Source organism: Eriocheir sinensis, chromosome 9, assembly GCF_024679095.1.
Source record: "Eriocheir sinensis breed Jianghai 21 chromosome 9, ASM2467909v1, whole genome shotgun sequence".
In the NCBI taxonomy this organism is placed as follows: domain Eukaryota; kingdom Metazoa; phylum Arthropoda; class Malacostraca; order Decapoda; family Varunidae; genus Eriocheir; species Eriocheir sinensis.
Window position 1 is genome coordinate 11,844,421 of NC_066517.1, and position 14,722 is coordinate 11,859,142.

Consider the following 14,722-nt stretch of genomic DNA (forward strand, 5'->3'; position numbering starts at 1 on the left):
GTAAATATTGGGCCGGAAGAGGAGCAAGCATTATCTCCAGCGTTTCTCTTTTTTTTTCTTTTTTTTTGGCAAGGTTAATGATATTTATAAAAAAGAAAAAAAGAAGAAAAATAGATGAGTTGTGTCCCTCGTCTTTCCCTTTCCTCGGTTCTCCATAATCACCCTCGTTCATTTTTTCCAACCTTTTTTTTTGTCACTCTTGTAGACTTCCAGCAAATATGACCTTTAACATGTATCCTTTTTTTTTCTTTCTCGTGCAGGAGGGAGAGAGGAGGAAGAGGAAAAGTTGAAGTGTGAAAGAGGGACTGCAGGGGGAGGAAGAGGAAGAGGAAGAGGAGGAGGTAAGTTGTTGTCTTTTTCGTATTTTCTCTGTATATTCAAACGCAAAAGAAGATAGTGGAAGGAAGAAGGAAGAGGGAAAGTGGAGGAAGTGTGAAAAAGGGAGAGGAAGAGGAGGAAGAGGAAGAGGAAGAAGAGGAGGTAAGTTGTACAGTCTTCTACGTATTCTCTCTTTATATAAAAACTCAAAAGAGGAAGATAGTGAAGGGAAGAAGAAGAGGGGAAGGAGAGGAGGTGTGAGAAAGAGAGAGGAAGAGAAGAATGAGGAGGAAGAGGAAGAAGAGGAGGTAAATTGTACAGTCTTATACGTATTCTCTCTTTATATACAAACTCAGAAGAGGAAGATAGTAGAAGGAGACAGGAGAGGGGAAGGAGAGGAAGTGTGAGAAAGGGAGAGGAAGAGGAGGAAGAGGGAGAGGTAGGTCGTACAGTCTTCTACGTATTATCTCTATGTATTCAAACTCAAAAGAGGAAGATAGTAAAGGGAGGAAGAAGAGGTGAAGGAGAGGAAGTGTGAGGAAGGGAGAGGAAGAGAAGGATGAGGAATACATACATAGGAATACATAGGAAGAACAGACACCAGAAGACCTATCGGTCTATGGCGAGGGTGTCTGTTTACTACCGCTACTACTAGTAATCTACGTGTGGTAGGACAGGACATAATAGATGAAGGCTCCTCCCCCCCCACCTCTCCCTCCGGCAACGTGCCGGCAGGAAATAGTTAGAAGAGAACACCATGTACCTTTAAGGAAGAAAGGGACATGGAAATTTTACAGTAAAGAGAGAAATAAGAGGAAGAGGAAGAGGTAGGTCGTACAGTCTTATAAGTATTATCTCTATATATACAAACTCAAAAGAGGAAGATAGTGGAGGGAGGAAGAAGATGGGAAGGAGAGGAAGTGTGAAAAAGGGAGAGAAAGAGGAGGAAGAGCAGAGGAAGAAGAGGAGGTAAGTTAAATAGTCTTCCACGTAATCTCTCTTTTAATTTTCTCGCTTTTGAAACACAAGTCAATATCTCCTGTATTTCTTTAATACTTCCCTCTTTTCTATTTTTTTCCATTCTCATTTTTTACAGTAATATTTTCAACCGTATTTTTGTAGCAAGCCTTCCTTCCCTTCCCTTCCCTTGCCTTGCCTTGCCTTGCCTTGCCTTGCCTTGCCTTGCCTTGCCTTGCCTTTCCTTTCCTCTCCTTCCCTTCCCTTCCCTAACCTTCCCTTCCCTTCCCTTCCCTTCCCTTCCCTAACCTTCCCTTCCCTTCCCTTCCCTTCCCTTCCCTTCCCTACCCTTCTTCCCTTCCCTTCCCTTCCCTTTTCCGGTATGCGGGTGAATTGTTTTCACCTCAGGGAACTAGACGTCCCTGCCCTGCATAGTCTCAGGTCACCCTTGGACAAGGTGTAATACCTGATCTGTCTCCCGTGCCAGGGTCACGGTGAAGCCTCTGGGCAGCAGCAGTGGTGGATTGGACTGCAGGCAGAGGATCTCTTTATGAGACAATGGCTGGAGTTCCAGGGTCCTAGTCAGCTGGACCGTGCCTAATTATTTAGGTCTGCGGTGTAGAGGAGTGTGGCGACTTCTACACTAAAAAAAGCCTCCCTGGGAACCAGTTGTCGGTGTGAGCTCCCTGTCCCTCCCCTCTATCGACGGTACTCCCATCCCTATTCTGCATAACAGCTTGTTCTTGTTTTCTCCTGAAAGAGATGTCTTCCGTGGGCCATTTGAGGTTGTACCTCCCGGCTTCTAGGTGGAGTTTCTGAGGGTTTTTCTTATACTCAAGAAATATTTCAGCTTTTTGGTCTCTCAGGAAGGGCGTCTGAAACTCTCTAGAGTTTGTGGAGAACACCTGGTGACAGGTGCCACTGGCCAGGCCTCGAAAGGGTCGCAGAGTTGGGTTAGACGTTTCGGAAAGTGGGAACGAATTGCTGATTCCTCCTCCTCCCTTGCCAGCTCTGCTCTGTGTGACTACGCCGGCCCCGTTCTATGGGACAAAACTTCGAGGACAATATCTGAAAAGCGCCGGGTTGTGAAAGTCTCTCTCGTGACCGAGGCTCAGGACAAGCGATTGGTCTTTGAGGCGTTTTCAAGACCCTGTGGGAGCGAACTCCCAGTGTTGGAGGCATCTAACACAGCAGTATCTAATTTCCATGCACAATTTTTATACAATTCAATTTATGGTCACAATTTAAGTTATTTCGAAAGCGCTTTTAATATTTGCCCAAACTGTTAACTCGCTTAAATTTCTAACAATGCCTTCGAACCTTAAGTGTGACGTCTGTCCCGGACGCTTTGCAGCTCAGTTCTTCCAGCTGAGTAAAACTTGCCGCCTCTGCGTTCAAAGATTACATCTTCAGAAGGCTGTGACTGAATGGAAAGTCAAGCACAATGAACTTGAAAAGAAATTTGTAGCCCTTCAGGAATTTGTTTTAACTAATGTGGCAGTGACTCCACCATCGATGGTGGAGAGGCCCTCCACCGAGACTGTGCCCTCTCCAGACGACCCTCCTGCTTCACGGGAGGACGTGTTACCTGCCTCACAGGTTGACTCCCAGCCTGCCTCACAGGATAACCCCCAGCCTGCCTCACAGGATAACCCCCAGCCTGCCTCACAGGCTAACCCCCGGCCTGCCTCACAGAACAACCGCCAGCCTGCCTCACAGGCTGACCCCCAGCCTGCCTTACAGGCTAACCCCCAGTCTGCTTCACAGGCTAACTCCCAGCCTGCCTCACAGGATAACTTCCAGCCTGCCCCACTTAACGCTTCTCTTCCTGCTTCACAGGATGTCGGGTTCCAACCTGTAAGGAATGGAGCCAAACCGAAGCAGGCAACCAAGGATTTACTGACCCCCACTACCTTCAATAGGTTCCAGGTGCTGGCAGACATCATGGAAGATGAGTTCGAGACTCGCCTAGTTGGGGACTCCATGGTGCGTGGCCAGCTGGTTGAGTTCTGTGGTCGTTCATCAAACGGCCGCAGAAAACGTTACTGCTATCCAGGTGCCAGACTGGACGACATCACTGCAGCGTGCAATGATGTCACGAGAAATGCCGACCGAAACACCCTCTTTGTCATTCACGCGGGGACAAATGACGTAAAGACAACCCTTTCTGAGGAACTGCTTGAGAAATACCGCCGCATGATCAAGCAGTATAAACGTAAAACGGATGCCAGTAACATCATAATCTCAGGAATCCTCCCGAGGGTCGGTGCCGAATCTAGCTTTTACAATAAGGCCTTCAGCACAAACAACAGACTTCAGTCCCTTTGCTCACAAGAAAACGTCCAGTTCGTTAACTTGTGGAACAATTTTTACTACGATTCAGACTTGTTCCTTCCTGATGGCATTCACTTAAACCCTGTTGGAGCAGCCCGTTTCGGGAGGCTGCTCTGTGACCAAGTGGCTCTTCGAAAGCCAAAAAACGCGGAGGCGAGAACACCAGCAGCTCCACCGCAAGGGTGTACTCAACCCGCAAAACTCCCGACTCGAATCATATTAAAGCTTGCTATGTAAACGCTCGTAGCCTACGTAACAAATTTGAAGACTTGGAAGTCCTCGCAGCTACAAATCATTATCACATCATCGGAGTCACAGAATCTTGGATAGACACTTCAAATAGAGATTTCATTGCGGAATATAGATTACCGGGTTTTACCATTTTTAGTCATGAAAGAGAGAACAGACAGGGTGGAGGCGTTATCTTTTATATCCACAACTCTCCATCCAGTATCTGTGAAAACAGATATTATAACCAATGTAGACACGGTCTTCATTGAAATCAAAAATGAATCTCGTAAAATAGTAATTGGACTTAACTACAGACCGCCAAGGCAGACTCTTGATATCGACCACGCATTAAGTGAATTATTATTAGAAACAAGTAGCAGTTGCGAGGCGGTAATTGTTGGGGACTTTAACTTGCCGGTGAAAAGATGGGGTGAACCGTTGAACTGTCATACAGGGCTCGACCTGTACACAAATTTACTAGAAAGTGATTTGCATCAACACGTTCAAGAACCGACTCAGGAAAATAATATACTTGACCTTATCTTTTCAACGACAGCTGATCTAATTAACGAAGTAAATGTTGGTCCAATTTTTAGTTCTAGCGATCACCGAACAATCACATTCAGCATCAATATGAAAGAAAGTAAAGTAACTCCTAGTAAAGAAAAGGTGCCTGATTATATAATTATCAGAGAGCGAATTTCGTAAGACTCCGATCAATTCTAAATAATTCTGACTGGACTGAAATCACGGCGGAAACAGATATTGATAAATCTTGGGGGGCCTTCACCACAATATTGAACAATGCCATAAGCATATGCGTACCCTATCGTAACAGACGTTCAGCTTCTAAGAAGAAACCCAAATGGTGGAATAACGAAATTCAAAATAGCCTATCTCTTAAAAAATGCGTATACAGTAGATACATATCAACTCAGAGCGAGGCTGACAAACTAGAGTTGGACAGAATTCGCCGCGAAACCAAGAAATTAATAAAACGAAGCAAGAAAAATCTTGAAGAATATATAGCGGAAACAAGTAAATCTAATCCTAAAGAATTTTTCAGCTTTGTAAATAATAAAAAGTCACTCACTTGTGGTATCGGACCGCTTGCTAATGAAAATGGTAACCACACGAACGATGAAAATGAAATGGCTACAATCCTAAATAACTTTTTCGCATCCGTATTTACCGACGAAGATTGTTCATCACCTCATACGCCGGAGGTTAGAAGGACCGAAAACATTTTATATGGCGTGATTATCGTAGAAAGTGACATTTCACGCACGATTGAATAGATTAAAGTAAGCAAAGCTCCTGGTCCCGACAAAATTACACTAAAATATTAAAAGAAATCAATCATCAAATTTGTATACCGCTATCTATCTTATTCAATAAATCTTTAACAGATGGAAAAGTTCCGTCCAATTGGAAACTGGCAAATGTTACACCAATTTTCAAGAAGGGGGACAAATCTCATTCAGGAAACTATCGACCAATTAGCTTGATATTGATTGTTTGTAAGTTAATGGAGAATATCATTCGCGACAATATGGTGAAATTCTTCGAAGAAAATAATATAATAAATAACTCGCAACATGGTTTCCGTAGTAAACGTTCGTGTTTGACTAACTTACCTGATTTTTTTCACTATATTTTTGAGGTGTTCGATGAAAGCAGATCAGTAGATATCATATATCTGGATTTTCAAAAGGCATTTGATAAGGTCCCCCACCAACGATTGCTCAGCAAACTACTGGCGCACGGTATCTCGGGTAACATTCACAATTGGCTTGCGGACTGGCTCTCTGAGCGGAAACAGAGAGTAGTTCTAAACGGTGTTACATCTAACTGGCTTGATGTCAAAAGCGGCGTACCTCAAGGATCAGTGCTTGGCCCCATGCTCTTCTTAATTTATGTTAATGATATCGATGATGGGCTCACTTGCAAAGTATCAACATTTGCTGATGACACAAAAATTGCTAGTAAAGTAACTGCGACACTCGACGAAGAAGCTTTACAATCAGATATCGATCGACTTGCACGTTGGGCCAATCGATGGCAAATGAAATTTAACGTTGACAAATGTAAAGTGTTGCACATCGGAAAAAATAACAATCGCGTTCGGTACGTAATGAATGGCCAACAACTTTTTGCAGTAAGTAAAGAAAAGGATCTTGGAATCACTATATCAAGCGATTTAAAGCCCGGTCAGCATTGTTCAGAGGTAGTTAAAACTGCAAACAAATTGGTTGGCTTCATCGGACGAGTCTTCAATAATAAATCGGAAAAAGTAATATTAAAACTGTATAATTCGTTGGTTCGACCCCGTCTAGAGTACTGTGTACAGTTTTGGTCTCCCTACTACAGAAAAGACATAGAAAAGTTGGAACGGGTCCAACGAAGAGTAACAAAGATGATTCCGTGGTTGAGAAATTTGTCATATGAACAAAGGCTTAAAGAAGTAAATTTATTCAGCCTATCAAAACGAAGAATGCGAGGCGATCTAATAGTAGTGTTTAAAATGTTCAAAGGATTCAGTGATATTAATGTGGAAGATTACTTTACAATTGATCGATCAAATAGAACAAGAAGAAATCACAATTTGAAGATAAGTGGTAAAAGATTCTCGTCGCACGAAGCTAAACACTTCTTCTTCAATCGAGTTGTTAATGTTTGGAACTCTCTACCTTGTGATATCGTTGATAGTACAACAGTTACGGCCTTCAAGAATAGATTAGACAAGTGTTTTGAATCCAACCAGCAACTAAGATATTACTCATTGTCGTAATAACGTTAAGTTCTTTCGAATACTGGTGTCCTTGTCCGCTTTTATCGCCCGGTTAGTGGTAGCAGTAATGGTAGTTTTTTCCTCTTTCCTACATAAATTCCATACAGTTTTTCCATGCTGCATGGTTCTTTTTTCTTTCCTGCCAGCTTTGGGTGGAGGGAGGGGGGGGTGGGGAGGAGCCTTCGCCTTTGCTGTCCTTCATCTTCCACCTTTGATTAGATAGTTAGTGTAGCTTGTCACAAACAACCTCGTAAGGACCAGCAGGTCTGCTGTTGTTTGTTCTTCCTTTGTGTTCCTTTGTGTTCCTTCCCTTCCCTTCCCTTCCCTTCCCTTCCCTACCCTTCCCCTGCCTTCCCTTCCCTTCCCTTCCCTTTCCTTCCCCTGCCTTCCCTTCCCTTTCCTTCCCCTGCCTTCCCTTCCCTTCCCTTCCCTTCCTTTCCCTTCCCTTCCCTTCCCTTCCCTTCCCCTCCCTTCGTGTGTTTCTAGCTTTTACACGGAACGGCTTTTATGTGAATTTTATGTTTCCACTAATATTGTTTCGTTCGTATTTATAACTCGTCTGTAATTGTCTCTACTTTTTCATTTGTTCATTTTTTTGGGAGTTTATTCCAATCAAATATCCTTTCTCTCTCTCTCTCTCTCTCTCTCTCTCTCTCTCTCTCTCTCTCTCTCTCTCTCTCTCTCTCTCTCTCTCTCTCTCTCTCTCTCTCTCTCTCTTTTTATTTAAACAAATTTTTACAAAAAAAGGAGGCTCAAAATTACACTTTTTAGGTATAATTATTCTAAGAGCCTGTGTATGGGACAAATTGAATTGTCAAATGTTGAAACATACAAGCATACAAATACAAAATACGAAAAAAATAAAGAAAAACATGTAAAAACAATATGGAATAATGTCAGTTTGTCACTTTATATTTATAGTTTATAGCACTAGCGCACTTGGGTGTCCCTCACGCCACCTGTGAGCAGCCAGCTTCACCTGCTGCGTGCTCATGTTCTCCACTTGGGGAGTGGCTGCCGTGAACATGTTCCACAGGCGTGTGGTCCTGGCTGTATATGTTCGCTGGTGCTGCCTGGAGTGTGATCGAGGCACCTCCACGAGCTGGTCACCGGAGAGTGTAGTCCGGGTGAACCTCTGAGCAGCGCGTGGAGGGAGCCTCAAGCTGCTGAGGTGGGGAACCCCCTGCACCTGGGCTTTGTGACACCACCAGTGCTGAGACATCACGGCGGTGCTCCAGCGATGTCACTGTGGCAGACTCTCTCTCTCTCTCTCTCTCTCTCTCTCTCTCTCTCTCTCTCTCTCTCTCTCTCTCATTTTGTATTTAACTTTCTCTTGTTTTCTCTTCTTTTCTTCTATATTTCATTATGTCTTATTTCTCATCTTTCCTCTCTTTTCTTTATCTGTCCCGTATCCTGATTTTATCTTTCTCTTATTTTCTCTTTTTTTCTTTATCTTCCACCTTTTTCGTTTTGTCTGTTTCTCTCATTCTCTTTTTCTATTTCCTTCTCTCTCTCATATTGTCTTAATCTTTTTTTCTTTTTCTCTTTTTCTTCCACTCTCAATCTCTCTTATTCTGTATTTATCTTTCTGCCTCTTTTTTTCTTCCACTTTCACTTTCGTATTCTCTATTGATCTTTCTGCCTCTTTTTTTTTCTTTTTCTTCCACTCTAACTTTCCTCGAATTCAGGTTGATGCAAAGAAACTACCTTCACTCTAACGACTTTTAATTTTTCACTTTTTTCCATTATAATCCTCCTCCTTTTTTTTCATCTCCCGCCAATACTTAGCTGGAGTGTTTGCTCAAAAAGGTTCTCTGTCATCATTTGTCACTTCATTTTTTCACCAACATTATTTTCTTTCCATTTTTTCTTTAATTTTTGGGATATACATTAAAGTCATGCCTTCAGTAATAGCTCTTTTTATTGTTTTGTTTCCCTTATTTCTTCTTTCATAATTATTATCTCTATCTTTCTATCTCCAACTGTTGTTTTTATTTGTTATCAGTTCTCCTTTTTCTGTCTTTCTCTTATCATATATCACTTAATTTTTAACTATTTATTATTTTCCTTCACTTATGGCATATATATTAAAGTCACCCCCTCACTAACAGCTCTTTTTTGTTGTTGTTTTTTCTTCTACCTTCATAATCATCACCTTTTTTTTCTTTTTTTCTCCAACTGTATTTTTTTGTTCCTTTCTCTCTCTCTTTCTCTCATTTCTGATATTTATTTTTTCTCCTCATTCTTCCTTTTCATTAATTTATTTTCCCCAGTTGTCATATTTATTTTTTGTCCGCATTTTTCTTTTTTCTGTCTCTCTCTCAGTTCTACTATTTACTTTTTTATGTCTATGCTTTCTTTTTTCTCCTTTTCTCTCTTAGTTGTGATATTTTTCGTCCTCTCTCTCTCTCTCTCTCTCTCTCTCTCTCTCTCTCTCTCTCTCTCTCTCTCTCTCTCTCTCTCTCTCTCTCTCTCTCTCTCTCTCTCTCTCTCTCTCTCTCTCTCTCTCTCTCTCTCTCTCTCTCTCTCTCTCTCTCTCTCTCTCTCTCTCTCTCTCTCTCTCTCTCTCTCTCTCTCTCTCTCTCTCTCTCTCTCTCTCTCTCTCTCTCTCTCTCTCTCTCTCTCCCATGCAGTTTTGATATTTATCTTTTCCTCATTTTTCCTTTTTCTCTTTTTCTCTCAGTTCTGAATATTCATTTATGTGTCCCCATTCTTCCTTTTCCTCACCCTCTTTTACTCATCCTGATATTTTTTTCGGCCTTCTTTCCTTTTCCATCTATCTCTCTTTCTCTCCCAGTTCTCATATTTATTTTCCAAAAACTGCTTCCACTAGTATTTGCTTCGCGTCCATTGCGTAACTTTTCTGTAATTGTCTCCGCGTTTTTACCGGCATAGTTTTTCGCGTATGTATTTGCAGCCAAACGTTCTCTCTCTCATTTTGAATTTTTTTTCTCTCTCTCTCTCTCTCTCTCTCTCTCTCTCTCTCTCTCTCTCTCTCTCTCTCTCTCTCTCTCTCTCTCTCTCTCTCTCTCTCTCTCTCTCTCTCTCTCTCTCTCTCTCTCTCTCTCTCTCTCTCTCTCTCTCTCTCTCTCTCTGTGTCTATTTTTTTATCTATTTATCTCTCTGTCTCTATCTATCTATCTCTATCTGTCTATATCTATCTATCATTTTCTCGGACTGATTTCCCTGCAATAAAAATATAGACCTCTTCACTGATAATTTTTCTTCCACTTCCACGCTTTTTCTCATCAATGTCTGCGCCTTATTTTTAAACCCTCACGGCAGTATATTTCTCGCTAACTGTTCTCTTTAATTCCCCTTTCCTCTCTCTTTCTTTCTTTCTCCCCCTCATGTTTTTTTTTTGGGGGGGGTCGTATTTTTCTTTTCTTCTCTCTTTCTCTCTTTCTCAATCTCAGTTCTGATATTAATTTTTTTGTCAATCTTTTTTCCTTTTCCTTCCTCTCTCTTTCTCTCTTAGTTTTGATTTATTCACTCTCTTACTTCATTCTTTCTTTCTCCCTCCTTCTCTTTCGTTTACTCTTTCGTTTATTTTTTTATTCATTTGTCGTCTATTGATAGTTGCGTATATTGATCATTCTTATTCCTTCTCTTATAAATTTTCAAGTAATTATTAACACCTAAAAATCAAACTTTACATCAATAACTTTTCACGTCAGAAGTTTCTTATTGTTATCATTACTTTTTTCTTCATCTCTTTCGTATTTTATTTTTATTGACTTTTACCGAAGTTTAAAATATTTTCCTCATTTCTCGCTTCTCCTACAACTTTTTTTTTCCGCCCGCAAAAGAATTTTGCGGAAGGTATTGTTTTCAGCTGTGTAAATTGTTTTTATTTTTGTCTGCAACGCGATAACTTTTGAACCATTACAGCTAGGATGTTGAAACTTCATAAGTGGACTATTAGTGGCCCCCTACCGAACGAGTTCGATTTTCAAGGTCAAAGGTCAAAGTCGCCGAGGTAAAAAAAATGCATATTTTCACATTTTGAGCACTGCGACCAGAGGGTGTTGGCAGGAAGTAAAAGGGAGGAGATGTATCCTAAAGAACCTGTAATCAGAATGGCTTGAAGACATTTGACCAATAGGTCCTTAGTATCCATATTGTGTATCTGACTGTTTCTCCAGTGTGTAAAAACAAAAAGGAAATACATAAATAAGCCTTGTAAATAAATGTTTGAACATATTTTCCACTTGCCTTCTTCAGCCTCTCTTCCCTTCACTTGCATCCCCAACAACACAGAAGGAAGGTCAGAATAGGGTAGGGTTGGCAGCGGGCGGTTTGCTCTCGTTAGTGTCCAACGTCTAGTTTATATTTTTTTAGCATCGGGAGATAATTTTCTTGATATTTTTCTCCTAATCCATTTCCATAACATTTTTTTTAGCATCAACTTTTAATTTTCTCGATAGTTTTATTTCTGTATCTCTTTTTCTCTTTTGTGGTTTTATTTTTTAATCACTTTTCCGTTTTGATATTTATGGAGCGTCATCGTTTTTCTTCTCTCTCTCTCTCTCTCTCTCTCTCTCTCTCTCTCTCTCTCTCTCTCTCTCTCTCTCTCTCTCTCTCTCTCTCTCTCTCTCTCTCTCTCTCTCTCTCTCTCTCTCTCTCTCTCTCTCTCTCTCTCTCTCTCTCTCTCTCTCTCTCTCTCTCTCTCTCTCTCTCTCTCTCTCTCTCTCTCTCTCTCTCTCTCTCTCTCATTTTGTTTTTATCATTCTCTTCCTTTTCCCTTCTCTTTTTCTTCACATCAGTACTAGATTCTATCAATTATCACATTTCCCCTAATTATCCACATTTGTTTTCTCGCATCACACGTTCTTTTTATCATTATTTATCTCATTAGTTCAGCATTTTTTCTCTTCACTTCCTTTCCTCACTTTCTCCGTATCGATATTTAACTATTGTCTCATTTTCTTTTCCTACTTAACAAAATTATCAACGAACAATTTTTTACATCCCACGTTTTCTCTCTCATTATTAATCTCATTACTTCTCAATTTTTCACTCCACTTCCTGCTCCTATTCTTTCTCCCTTTTCCTTTCTCTTTCTCATTATTTGTCGTTTTTCTTTCTACATCTTCACTTTTTATTCTTTCTCTCTCTCTCTTTACATTTTTTCCTTCTTTCTCGCATTCTTTTTGTCATTTTTCTCTTTTTCTTTCTCCATTCCTCTTTATCTTTCTCTTCTTAGTACCTTTCGCCACTACTTATTCTATTTTGTCTATATTTTTTCATTTTATTCTATTCTTCCTCCATTTCTCTATCCCTTATTCTTTTTCCATCTTTCTCTCGTTCTTTCATTCCTCGCTCCGCCTTTCTTTTCCTTCCTCCATCTCTTTTTCTTCTTTTCATTTCCCTCCATCTTTTTTCTCTTCTCCTTCCTCCCTTTCTCCATCTCTCGCGTATTCTTTCTCCATCTGTTTTCACTCATTCTTCCGTAACTTTCTTCGCCTCAATCCATTTCCCACTTTCTTTTTCCCCCCTTCCTCCATTTTTCTCTCTCCTTTTCTTACTCGTTCCTCCTTTCCTCCATATTTCTCTACGTCTTTTCGCTTTTCTCCATATCTTTCTTTTCTTATTCTTTCTTACCTTGCCCCTCCTCTTTCTTCTCCCTATTTTTTCATCCCCTTTTCTTCATCTTTCTCTTAATCTTTTCCCTTCCCTCGATCTTTCTCCTACTTCTTCCCTCTTCCTTCCATCTCTTTCTCCTACTCTTTTCCCTTTTTTTTATCTCTTCTATTCTTTCTCCTATTCATTCTACATTCTTCCATTTTTCTCTTACGCTTTCCCCCTTTCTCCATTTCTCTCATTCACATTTTTACGTGTCTTTCTCCGCCTTTTTTCCATCTTTCAATTCTTTCCCCTCTTTCCTCCTCCCATTCTTTCGTTTCCCTTTCTCCATTTCTTTCCTATTCACACATACCTTTATCCGCATCTTTCCTTCTTTATCTTCTTTCCCCTTTTTCCCTCTTTCTATTTCTTTCCCATTCTTTCTCACCCTGTCCCCACCTCCTTCCTTCCTTCCCCCTTATTTTCTTCCCCATTTCTCCTTATCTCTTATTCTTTTCCCGTTCCTTCGCCTGTTTCTCTTCTTTTCCCATCTTTCACCTCTTTATTTCTCATATTATCTTACCTTTCTTCATCTTTTCATCTCTAACTACTTCTTTCATCCTTTCTCCATCTCTTTCTCTCTTTCATACCCCGCCCCACCTCCTTCCTCCTCCTCCCGTTCTTTCTTCATTCTTCCAGATCTCTTCTTTTCCCCGTCTTCCTTCTTTCACTCCTTTCATCCTTCCTTCATCTTTCTTTCCCCCATTCTTTCGTTCCCTCTATTCATCTCTTTCTCTCATTCCTCCGTACCCTTTTCCTCATCTTTCACTCCTTTAATTCTTTCTCCACCACTTTCTCCCTCATTCTTTCCTACCTGCCCCACATCTTTTCCTCCTCCTCCTCCTCCTCCATTCTTTCGTCCGCACTCACATTTGCCGGCGTGGATCAGGCTTCAGAACAACACTCGGGCTCGGGCGATCACTCTGTATTGAATTCCGAAGAGGCGATGGCGCACGAATTTTTAAAAGGGACGCCGGGGCCATTATTTGGGCGATGCGCCATTTAAATCATCTTCTTTAAAGGGGCAACCGAGGAAGAGGAGAGGGAGGAGGAGAGGAGGAGGGAGGAGGAGGAAATACACGTGTGGGGTGGGGGAGAAGGGGTGGAGGAGATGGGTTGAGTAAATTTAGGATAGTAGTTCTCTCTCTCTCTCTCTCTCTCTCTCTCTCTCTCTCTCTCTCTCTCTCTCTCTCTCTCTCTCTCTCTCTCTCTCTCTCTCTCTCTCTCTCTCTCTCTCTCTCTCTCTCTCTCTCTCTCGTGTCAACACTTCGCTCTTCACCCATGGAGAGAGAGAGAGAGAGAGAGAGAGAGAGAGAGAGAGAGAGAATCGAATCACTGTCCCAAAAAGTCTCGAGTGGGCTTCAAAACCTTTGTGATCCTAACGAAAACTGACTCACTGAATCCCTTTAGAGGAGGAGGAGGAGGAGTGAATGGAGACGGACTTTAGTAGGATAAAGGAAAGGAAGAGAAGGGAGTAGGTCGAGGCTATGGAAAGGAGTAGGAGAATTATGGGTAAATGGAGGAGGAGGAGGAGGAGGAGGAAGAGGAGAAGATAATGGGAAAGGACTGCACACGGTAAAGAAGGCGGAAAGCAATGAGAGTAAATGGAAAGAACGAAAGGAGGAGGAGGAGTAAAAGAAGGAAGATGAGGAGAAAGTGGAAGAGGAAGTGCATGTGAATGAAGAGGTACTGGAGAAGGGCGAAGAGGAGGTGGAAGAGGAAGTGGAGGAAGAGGGACGGGTGTAGAGGGTACGGCCTAAAGGAGGAGGAGGAGGAGGAGGAGGAGGAGGAGGATACATAGGAAGAACAGACACCAGAAAACTTGGCGGTCTGTGGCGAGGGTGTCTGTCTACTACTGCTACTACTCGTAATCTACGTGTGATAGGACAGGATAGGAAATTATTAACACAAAGTCTTCTGGTTGGACCCGTGTTGCAGTGTGCCTGAAACATACGAAAAGGGTCAGTAAAATCCTATATCCCTGAAGTACTTATCTAATGAAGACTTGAAGCTATTGATACTCTGTGAGCTAACTACTGACGGCAGGAGTATATTCCAGTGATTGACGACTCTATTATTGAAATAACTTCTGCGCGCCAATGTGTTACATCTGTTTCCCTTTAACTTCATACCGTTGCTATCTGGGTTAATGTTTTCGAATCCATTATGGATTTTGAACACTTCGATTAAGTCCCCTCTTACCCTTCGCTTTTTAAGGAAAACATATCTAAACGCTTTAAACGCTCGTTAGACGGCAAGTTACGGAACGCTGGAATTTGTTTGGTTTCGCGTCTCTGTATTTTTTCTAGCAAAACTTGATCTTTGATATAATTCGGTGACCAGAACTGGACTGCGTATTTTAGGTATGGTCTTACAAATGCTGAATATAATCTCTTCATAAGTTCGGGTGATTTATAATCAAAGTTTCTTGAGATTAATCCTAACATCATATTTTCTTTTTTACTC

At 41.4% G+C, this 14,722-nt stretch overlaps 1 protein-coding gene across 1 annotated transcript in view; it reads left to right on the top strand.

Annotated features, from left to right (window-relative positions):
- The first annotated feature begins 266 nt into the window (after positions 1–266).
- The window catches only part of LOC126995930 (uncharacterized), a 272,074-nt gene continuing 257,618 nt past the window's right edge, over positions 267–14,722 (top strand). The window contains exon 1 of the mRNA XM_050855828.1: positions 267–341. The gene's annotated coding sequence lies outside the window, so the exon portion shown is untranslated. The remainder of the gene's footprint in view (positions 342–14,722) is intronic.